This window comes from Camelus dromedarius, chromosome 6 (genome assembly GCF_036321535.1).
Source record: "Camelus dromedarius isolate mCamDro1 chromosome 6, mCamDro1.pat, whole genome shotgun sequence".
Lineage (NCBI taxonomy): Eukaryota > Metazoa > Chordata > Mammalia > Artiodactyla > Camelidae > Camelus > Camelus dromedarius.
This window is the reverse complement of record NC_087441.1, coordinates 55,050,870-55,061,363: the sequence shown is the minus strand read 5'-3', so window position 1 is coordinate 55,061,363 and position 10,494 is coordinate 55,050,870.

Sequence of the window (10,494 nt, the reverse complement as noted above, 5' to 3'; positions counted from 1 at the left end):
TACTGAGGAGAAAGGGGCCCCAATTTGTAGCCTTTGCTGATTTCAGAGACTTGACTTGAAAAGGTCCTGAAAATTTAGCAGTTAGCTCTAGCAATCCCTTTCAGGCTGCTCTACCACATCACTGGACAATATCTATTTACACTGTTGATGACCTGTTTAACACTCACTAATACGTTTCTATTTATTCATGAAATCTCTTCATTCAGCATCTTGACTCAGCCCTTTCACCTTCCCTTCCACCTTGAACCTTATTCAATGATGAATTTCTTTAAAGATAATAATACATTTAAATAGGAAATCACAATGAAGTTTTGTTTCCTTTTTTTTTTAATTGAGGTACCGTCAATTACAATGTGTCAGTTTCTGGTGCACAGCACAATGTCCTAGTCATGCATATACATACATGTATTCATTTTCATATTCTTTCATTAAAGTTTGTTACAAGATATTGAACATAGTTCCCTGTGCTGTACAGAAGAAATTTTTAAATTTATTTTTATATATAGTGGCTCACATTTGTAAATCTCAAACTCCCAAATTTATCCCTTCCCACTCCCTTTCCCCAGGAACCATAAGATTGTTTACTATGTCTGTGAGTCTGTTTTTGTTTTATAGAGTTCATAGTGTCCTTAGGAGTTCATAATGTCCTTCCTCTTGATTCTTAAAGTTGAAAACCTATGAACAACAATATATGAGTAAAACCATGTAGCTGTTGATTATTATCAAGTCAGATGATCTGTCAGCGTTCCAATATCATAACACTGGTATATGCTAAGGGCATATTCCTAGCATCAAGATCACTGCAACTCCCATTTGTAACATTCCATCAATTGTTTAAAATGATGAAACGCCTTAAGTTGCTCCATATGTAGAACATAGTTTTCTTAATTATATCTTTTTCTTCTTGGTTTTGTGTCAGATTTTATTTTCCTTGGAGTTTCTAATTATTTTATTTATATAGCATATGTCTATGGGGAAAAGATAAATATGTTTATCATATTTTCATATTTATCTACCTTTACAATCAGGCTATGTTGTAACATTTCTTTTTATTCCAAAAGCTTCCCTCTCAGACCACTCTTTCCTCCTCTTCTCATCTTGTGGCCTTCTCTCTTTTGTTTCATATTGGTTACAACCACATCCATAGTTAAATCCAACTCTCCATCTACACTGTGCTAGCCAGATGCAACTGAGCATCTGGCAACGGCTAGAGAAGACTCACAAATGTCCTGACTGGTCACCCACCAGAGCCATGACCACAGATTTTAAATGAGCCTTCAAAGATCAACAGTCCTATTGCTTGTCTTAAACACACCCTCACGCACTATCCACACCATTTTATCTTCTGTCTTCTCAAATATTCACACCTCTTTTATGGGAGCAACAGGCTAGAAATCAAAGATCAAATTGCATGTCTGAGGAAAGTGTCTGGTAAACAGGCTAGGCTTAGAAAAGGGCTACATGATCAGAGTAAGAATAAAAGAATCAAACCAGCTCTCACAGAACTAAATCTCAATTAAAGAAGCTCAGCTCATGATGGAATAAAAGTAACCTGGCCTTAACCTAACTAGTTTCATGAAGTAAAGCATATTTCTTTTCTGGAAGAAAATTATATAATCCAGTGCTTCAATTTTTTTCTGAAAGTTTTCATAAACAGTGTCTGGCATCAGACATGCAAAAGAATAAAAATGAACCAAGTATTAGGGAAACAAATATTAATAACAGCAGGATAGAAATCAAAGATCAAAGCCCAAATATTACAGAATGCAAAATTCTAATAGGAAATGAAGTTAAATGAAAATAACTTACCCCTTACCTGGATATAGTATGAAAATCAAAAAAAAAAAAAAACTAGCAAACTAAATCATCAGTAAAGACAAAAGATAATATATAAAAAATGGAATTTAGATAGTCAAGGGCATTTAATATTTAAAAATCAATAGAATTCAATATAGAGAAAGAATGCTGGGAAAATATGATTTCAGTGAATGCAAAAAAGCCATTTGATAATAAACTATGAAATAAATAAAATTTCTTAATCAGATAAAGAATACCTAGACAAAAAAAAAAAAAAAAACCAACCCAGAATTCAGCTAAATCAGCTAACATCATGATAGACAATGAAATGGTGAAATACTGAACAATTTTCCCCTGAAATGAAGAATGAAATAAAGATGATTTTCCCCTTCTATTTAATATTGTTCTGAGGATCACTTTAAGCATAAGAAGACACGGGAGTGAAAGGCATAATTATTGTAAAGAAAGAGAAAAAAACTAAAATTAATCATAAAAGTCATAATTTTGTACACAGAAATGCAAAAAATGTACAGAAGAATACAGTTATGGATTTAGCAAGGTCACTGTATTCTTTAAAAAAAGATAAAATATAGCTCAATATATTAGCGATTGAAATTAGAAAATGCACTCTAAAATGTATCACTTGTATCAGTATCAAGAAACATTAACTATCCCTGCAGATAAAAACAAAAGCAAAACATTAGTGAGATAAATTAAATAGAGGGATGTACCTTAGTTGTAAATGTACCTTAGTTTATAAATATAAAGATGACAACTCTTTTTGAAGTGACCTATAGATTAAAGAAATATCAATAAAAATTCCTGTAGTTTTGTGTGTGTGTGTGCGTGCGCAAATTTACAAGCTTATTCCAAAGGTTAAGAATAACTGAGACAATCTTGAGGAAGAGAAAGAAATTCAAAGGACATGAGCAGTATGTCATAGGCATGATGGGTAATTACTCTAATTGCACATAATAAAATAGGAGGTCCAAAAAGAAACTAACATGTGTTTGAACACTTGATTTATGACAAAAGTGGCACTAGAGAACAATGGGAGAATAAACGGACTTATAAATAAATAAATAGCTTTGGGTCATTTACATACCCATATAATTTCTCATAACGTATAAAACCAATTCTAGATGGGAATATAAAAAATAAAATAATAAAGCTTCTAAAAGAAAACATAATAATAATATTTTCAAGACTTTGGGTAAGCAAAATTTCTTAAATATTGCACACACAGTAGCATTAAGCATAAAGAAAAAGATGGATAAATTGGATTATTCATCAAAATAAACCACTAAGGAATGGAAAGGTAAATCACAGAATGATATAAGCCATTTGCAATATACATAACCAACAAAGAAGTTATATACGAGATAAATAAACAGCACTTAAATCAATAGAAGACAGGTAACAAAAAAACGGACAGGAAATTCAAACTGACAGTCTACAATGGAAGATTTCTAAATGGCCAATAACCATATGACAAGGGACTCTATCTCATCAGTAATTAGGAAATGCTAATTAAAACCACAAGAATTTTCCATTTCATACCCCATTAAGTTTTTCCACAAAATGAAGCTTGAAAGGAAAGTTAAGTTGTTGTTGAAAATTAAATATCTTCCACAGTTTAGTTTGGGGATTCATTTTATGGACATGGTAATATTTATTTAATATTTTAGTTCCCTCTATTTTCTCTTTTCTTTTTCAAAACTTCCATTGCAAAAAAATTATCCTTGCTTAGATAGGTCCTCTCTGACTTCCTCTATATCCTAGATGTTTTATGTTCAATTCTTTTATGTCTTTATTCTATACAGTTTATTCAATTTATTTTTGGATCTCATGATTTTATAGCTGTAATACTTTCTTTAACCTGTATACATTGCTTTCATATTTATTACATTTCTTTTATTTTCCATTCTTTTCTCTCAATTCTCTCTTTCTTGCAAGGGCAGATTGTCTGTGGGTCTTTCTCTTTCAGAATACCTGTTTTCCTCAAATCATAGTTTCCTAGTAAAGCAGACCATGAGGCTGAATTTAGTTTGCAAACTTAACAAGTGCCTTTGGGATCAACACCAGCGGAAGAGAGGGGAAGAAAGTAGGGTTGAGCAAAGGAGGAAGTTGATCTGCAGTGCAGACTCAAAGACAGCCTCCACTGCCCTAAGAACAGTTCTGGAATTGAATGACAGTTTTGAATACACCCAGAGAGTTGAAGATGGTCAGACATACATACTCTCACATCCACAGTTCCTGGATTTGGATCATCCCAGGAGAGACACTCTGCAGCTGAGACAATCACTGGAGAGTCTGGCAGCTAAAGTCCATCTGCCTACAACCCTCCCAGCATCTGAATCCACGAGTCCTTCATTGAAGGAGGAATGTCTGGGAGGTTCTTCACAGTGTCCTCCACATCTCATGTATCTAGTGAGCCTTTGTTTTACTCTTATATTTAAATCCAAGTCATTGATTTTACAACTGGTGTCATCAAACTACAACGCAAAGCCAAATCTGGCCTGACCTTTGTTAACCACATTTAAAATGCTTTGTATTTGCTTGCATTTGAGAAAACACTTAGGTAGCAGATAATACTTTAGTGCAATGAAATTCTCTGAACATAGTGCCAAGTTTTCTTAGAACTTGATTTTGGGAGGAATCATATATATGTAACTTGGCAATAAATTTGTAAATCATAGGAATTAAGTAAATTCAGTAAATGACCAGAGAATTTTTTTAATCTAATAAAGATGTATTCACAAAACCACGCCCATTTATTTTTGTATTGACTATGGCTTCTTTTTTGCCATAGACAGAGTTGAGCAACTGCAACAAAGACCTTATGACCCACAAAGCCACAAATATTTGCCATGTGACTCTTTACAGAAAGAGTTTGCTGAACCTTGATCTAGAAAGCTATTGTGCTTCCTCTGTGGTTGTACAGTTAGGGCTAATTTCCTTTAGACATATCCTGAGTGGGAATTTATAACAATATCAGCAGCTAATTTAATTGCACACTTATCATTGAGAACTTTTTAGAACTTTAAATGTAGTCTTACTCTTATCAACGCCATTGAACTTCAGGCACTCTGGCTGCAGAATCCAGACCCTTAACCACTAGTTGGTCTGTCTGTGTAAGCAGCATTAATTTAGGAATAGCTTCCTATTGCTGAGCAGAAGAGTCCATGAGGCTTTAGGTCCCCACATGCCAAAATTTAGAAACAGAATCTTGTATACTAGAATTAATCTCTTTGGAGACGTGCCTTGGGTTTTTGGGTCTTGGAATAAATGCCCGGCTGCCTTTCTGTATACACCTGTATAGGACTATGATGAGCATCGTTGGGTTGCAAAATATCCAAAGATGCCCCACATACATTTGCTTTTGGCCTTTCTTTTTGTCCTAAGCTACTCTGAATCCAATTTCCAGTTTCTGGGATCCCCTAGAGCATCCTCATACTTGTTTCCTCCACCCCATTTCAATACCTGTCGCACATTTCCATCAGCCTTCTCCCTCTGGAGAAGTGCTCTCCTCTGATTAACCTGTACTGTACTGTTCTAATTCATCTGCTCCATTTCAATGTGGTACAACAGCCCTAGGAAGTAGCGTGTGCTTAATCTGCCATTTTGATTTGAAAGACAATACAGTGTTCTCATTTTTTTATAAAGTATAGTTGATTTACATAATGTTAGTTTCAGGTGTACAACACAGTGATTAAATATTTTATAGATTATACTCAATTTAAAGGTAAAGTTATTATAAAATATTGGCTACATTTCCTATGTTATATAGTATCTGGTATCTTATTTATTTCATACATAATAGTTTATGCTTTTTAATAGCCTCCCCCTCCTCCCATACCTCTTCCCAGTGGTAACCACTAGTCTGTTATCTATATCTGTGAGCCTGTTTTGTTTTGTTATATCTACTCATTTGTTTTATTTTTTTAGCTTCCACATATAAGTGATTACATACAGTATTTGTCTTTCTCTGTCTGACTTATATCAATAAGCATAGTACCCTCCAGGTACATCCCTGTTGTTACAAATGGCAAAATTTCATTCTTTTTTATGGCTAAATAATATTTCAGAGTATAGGTCTTTACATCCCTGGTTATGTTTACACCTAGGTATTTTATTCTTTTTGATGCAATTTTAAACAGGATTGTTTTCTTGTTTTCTCTTTCTAATAATTCGTTATCACTGTATATAAATGCAACAGATTTCAGTGTATTAATCTTGTGTCATATAATTTTGCTGAATTCATTTATTAGTCTTAATATTTTTTTTGGTGGAGACTTTAGGGTTTTCTATATATAATATCATGTCATCTGAAACAAAGAGTTTTATTTCTTCCCTACCAATTTGGATGAATTTTATTTCTTTTGCTTGTCTAATTGCTATGGTTAGAACTTCAAATACTGTGTTAAATGGAAATGGCAAGAGTAGGCATCTGTGTCTTGTTCCTGATTCTAGACGAAAAGTTCTCAGCATTTCGCCATTGAGTATCATGTTAGCTGTGGGTGTGCCATGTATGGCCTTTATTATGTTTTAGTAAATTTCCTCTATAACAACTTTGATGAATTTGTATCATGAATGAATGTTAAATTTTTTCAAATACTCTTTCTGTGTTTATTCAGATAATCATGTGATTTTTTTATCTGTCCTTTTGTTAATGTGCTGTACCACATTGTTTGATTTGCAGGTATTGAACCATTCTTACATCCCTGGGATAAATCCCAAGTGATCATGGTATAAAACCTTTTCCTATGTCATTGAATTTGATTTGCTAATATTTTGTTGAGGATGTTTGCATCTATATTCATCAGAGATATTGGCCTGTTATTCTTCTTTTATGTAGTGGCTTTTGTCTGGTTTTGGTATCAGGGTAATTGTAGCTTCACAGAATGAATTTGATTACCTCCTCTTCAGTTTTTGGAATAGTCTGAGAAGGATAGGTATTAGTCCTCCTTTTCACATTTGGTAGAATTCCCTTGTAAAGCTGTCAGGTCCTGGACTTCTGTTTGATTGGAGTTTTTTGATTATTGATTCAATTTCACTACAAAGATTGGTCTGTTCAGATTATATATTTGTTCCTAATTCAGTCTTAGAAGATTGTATGTTTCTAGGAATTTATCTATTTCTTCTAAGCTGTCTAATTTGTTGGTATATTTCTGTTCATGGTATTCTCATGATTTTTTGTATCTCTCTGATACTAGTTTTAAGTTCTCCTCTTTCATTTCTAATTTTGTTTATTTGGGTTCTCTCTCTTTTTCTCTTAGTGAGCCTGGCTATAGACTTATCAATTTTGTTTATCTTTTAAAAAATAGCTCTTGGTTTCATTGATATTTTCTACTATTTTTAGTTCTGTATTTCATTTACTTCCTCTCTGATCTTTATTATTTCCTTCCTTCTGCTGACTTTGGGCTTTGTTTTTCTTTCTTTTTCAAAAATTTTTAGGTGATAGATTAGGTTGTTTATTTGAGATTTTTCTTGTTTCTTGAGGAAAGCCTGTATCACTCTGAACTTCCCTCTTAGAACTGCCATATTACACCCCATAAATTTTCAAAAGTTGTGTTTTTATTTTCATTTGTCTCAAGATCTTTCCTTATTGCCACTTTGATTTCTTCATTGACCTAATTGGTATTTTAGTAGCAGGTTTTTTAGTCTCCGTGTTTTTGTGCTTTTCTCATCTGTCCTTCTGTAGCTGATTTCTAGCTTTATACCCCTTGACGTAATTTCTATCCTCTTAAAGTTGTATTATATATTTTATTCATCATGGATGTTCTTGCATTAATATTGATTAAAAATTACTTTGAAATTTTTTTATCTGTATTAATGAATATTTTGGTGTCCCTTTAAATATTGTGCCCAAGTCAAGTGCCTCACTTGCCTCAACCTTGCTCCAGTCTTGCTTGAGATAATTCTCTAAGCTCTTGATCACATGATATCCTTATTTAGGGATAATGAAAATCATATAACTGTGAATAATTATATAAGAAGATGCTACAGAAACATCGGTAGCCACTGTTATGCCACACTTCTGATATTAGCCATAAAGCACATTTACATATTTGTTCTTATAAATTAGAAAAAAAATAATATTTCCATTTCCAAAAGCTCTGTGTTAAAGAGCAGAAGCACCTTACAAGGTGTAGTGGCATATAACTCATTAAACCATTAGCAATTTATATATCTGAAATTTTCTGATATGAAAAGTAGCTGGTAAGAAATAAAAGAGAAGAGCTAATATAATAAAAGCAGAAGAGAAGGAATTCTCTTAAGCAGAAAAGGAGAGTCAACCTTATAGATGTAGTGCTGGATGCCAAAAATCAACAGATCAATAATTGGCTTTAGAAAGGGCAATATGAAAGCCTTAAAAATTAAATATGAGAATAATAAAGTCAAGTTCTGCTTATGCCTGAAATAATTTTTCTTACTCTAATTATCTCCAAAGCACCAAATGCATTATCTACCAAAAAAAAAGTCTCAGTAAAAGTATATTGCTGTAGCAAATGAAACACTTAAAGGGATTTGTGCATTTTGTTCATTTATATTTTAAACAACATTTCTGAATATGTTTCAAAAATTGTATTAAAAGAGAATGCTGCTACATTAATAAAATCAATAGCAATAATCATAATAAATATTGAGTAACAAGAAATGCCAAAATGATAAGCACCTTTATCTGTGATAAATGTTGGCAAGATAGAAGGAGTACATTTACTAATAGAGCTATACAGTCATAAAGTATTTCATGCATAAATATCCAAAATAAAATCATCATTTTCCAGAAATGAAAACACTTCAAAATTATAGTGTTCACAGCTCTAAATTGATTCCATAAATGGATTCCAGAATATTATTTATTAGATGATTATATTTATGATGCTACTCAAGCTTCTTGAATACTTTAAAGCTGGAGTCGCCTATGCCCAAAACTCTTTTGATAATAAGACAAAGGAAAGACCTACATTTCCAAAGACTTCCATTTCCCATTTCAAAAGATACAAATAAAAAATACAATGTCAGTATCCAATCAAATGATACTGATACATGGAAGGTAAATTAGTGTTTTAGTTATTCCTCAGGCTTAATAAACAACTCTCAGGAATCATAATCTAAAAATTATTTATCTGTATCGTGATTGCAATTTTGATTGTCATCAGAATCACTTACTCTCCCTGTTTCCCCTCTGAGAGACAATGTAGTACATGGTTAAGGGTACAAATCCTAGAGTCAGGCTGCCTGCATTTGCAGCCTAAATTTGAATTTAAGTGAGGTGGTTAACTTCTTGGATCTCAGTTTCTTCATGTACAAAATACATATAAAATGAAAGTTATAATTTTATTATAATTTATTAATTTTATTTAGAAATTATTTGAAGCAAAATATAATTCACATATTGTTTATAATCACACTGCCAGAGACATCCCTGGGTCAGTGCTCAGTAAATATTTGTTAAGGAAAAGTAGTGAGGGAAGGGAGAATAGGAATGGAGTCAGGAAGATGGAGAAGTAGTAACTCCTTTACTTCAAAGATGGCAAAGCTGCCAGAATTCTCGAAAACAAGGTGTCATGAGATCCCAGACTCAGTTGTGGCACAAAGTTAGGGAACATCTTTATGTTAGTCCATAAGGTCCGTTCAAGCATCTTCCCTTACACCTACCTGAATTTAGCATTGCATCTTTTTTTCAAGGCAAAGCTAGGAAAAGAAATTTCTTGTATTGGCTTACTTTGTTTGCCAGAGTATTTTCAAGCCTGAAGGTGAAAATATCCTTAAAAAATTTAATCTCTCTGAAATAATGTGGGAAAAAAAGCTATATGCAGAAGCAATACAGTGATAATTAATCAGCACATTGGCAGTATTATCTTTGTTTCTTTTGAGAAAGCTTTTTTTCCAATGAATACTAGTAAAGAAACAGAAAGCAGATCATCTTAATCTTTCAGATGTGACTATACCTATTATTTATATGTTATATGTTTTATATATATATATATACACACACACACACACACATAATTATATGTATATTATATACATTTTATATATATATGTGAAAACTGAGGGTTAAAACCAAATCCCATTTATCATACAATCTATCACTCAATAATTGGATGAAATGAAGTGAAGCCCAAGGGAGATTTCTCTTATTGGGGGGAATATGAAGTCTCACCTTGGGATTCATACTGAGCTTTTCATTTTGAGAAATTCAAACAGATGAAAATTTCCCCAGAAAAAGTCTATGTTCTGTAACATTGGTGAATGGAATAATTTTATAGTAAATTCTTTGCAATAACACTATGTATTCAAATTTCAGTGTACACTTTCATGATCTCTTCCAAAAGCTGAGCAGGAAAAATCTATTAGAAATAACAGAACTCAACCTTTTCTCTTCAAAGTACTTTTCTTCTATTTATTATTTTGTTATGAGTGCAATTGTAAAATGAATTATTTAGACTCTTCAAATATAATTATTTAGGAGATTGAAAGTGTCAATGGGAAAAAATAATTATGTCACAAATTATGAATAGGAGACAAAGCTGAATAATGATAGATATTTCTTAGGAGTGAGTGGCCTAACACAGAAAAAAAATTCTATTCCATGAGTAACTAAATATATGTATATATAGACATGCATGATGCATGCATGATGGATATTCTATCCCATATATATATGTTTATACACATGTATGTATA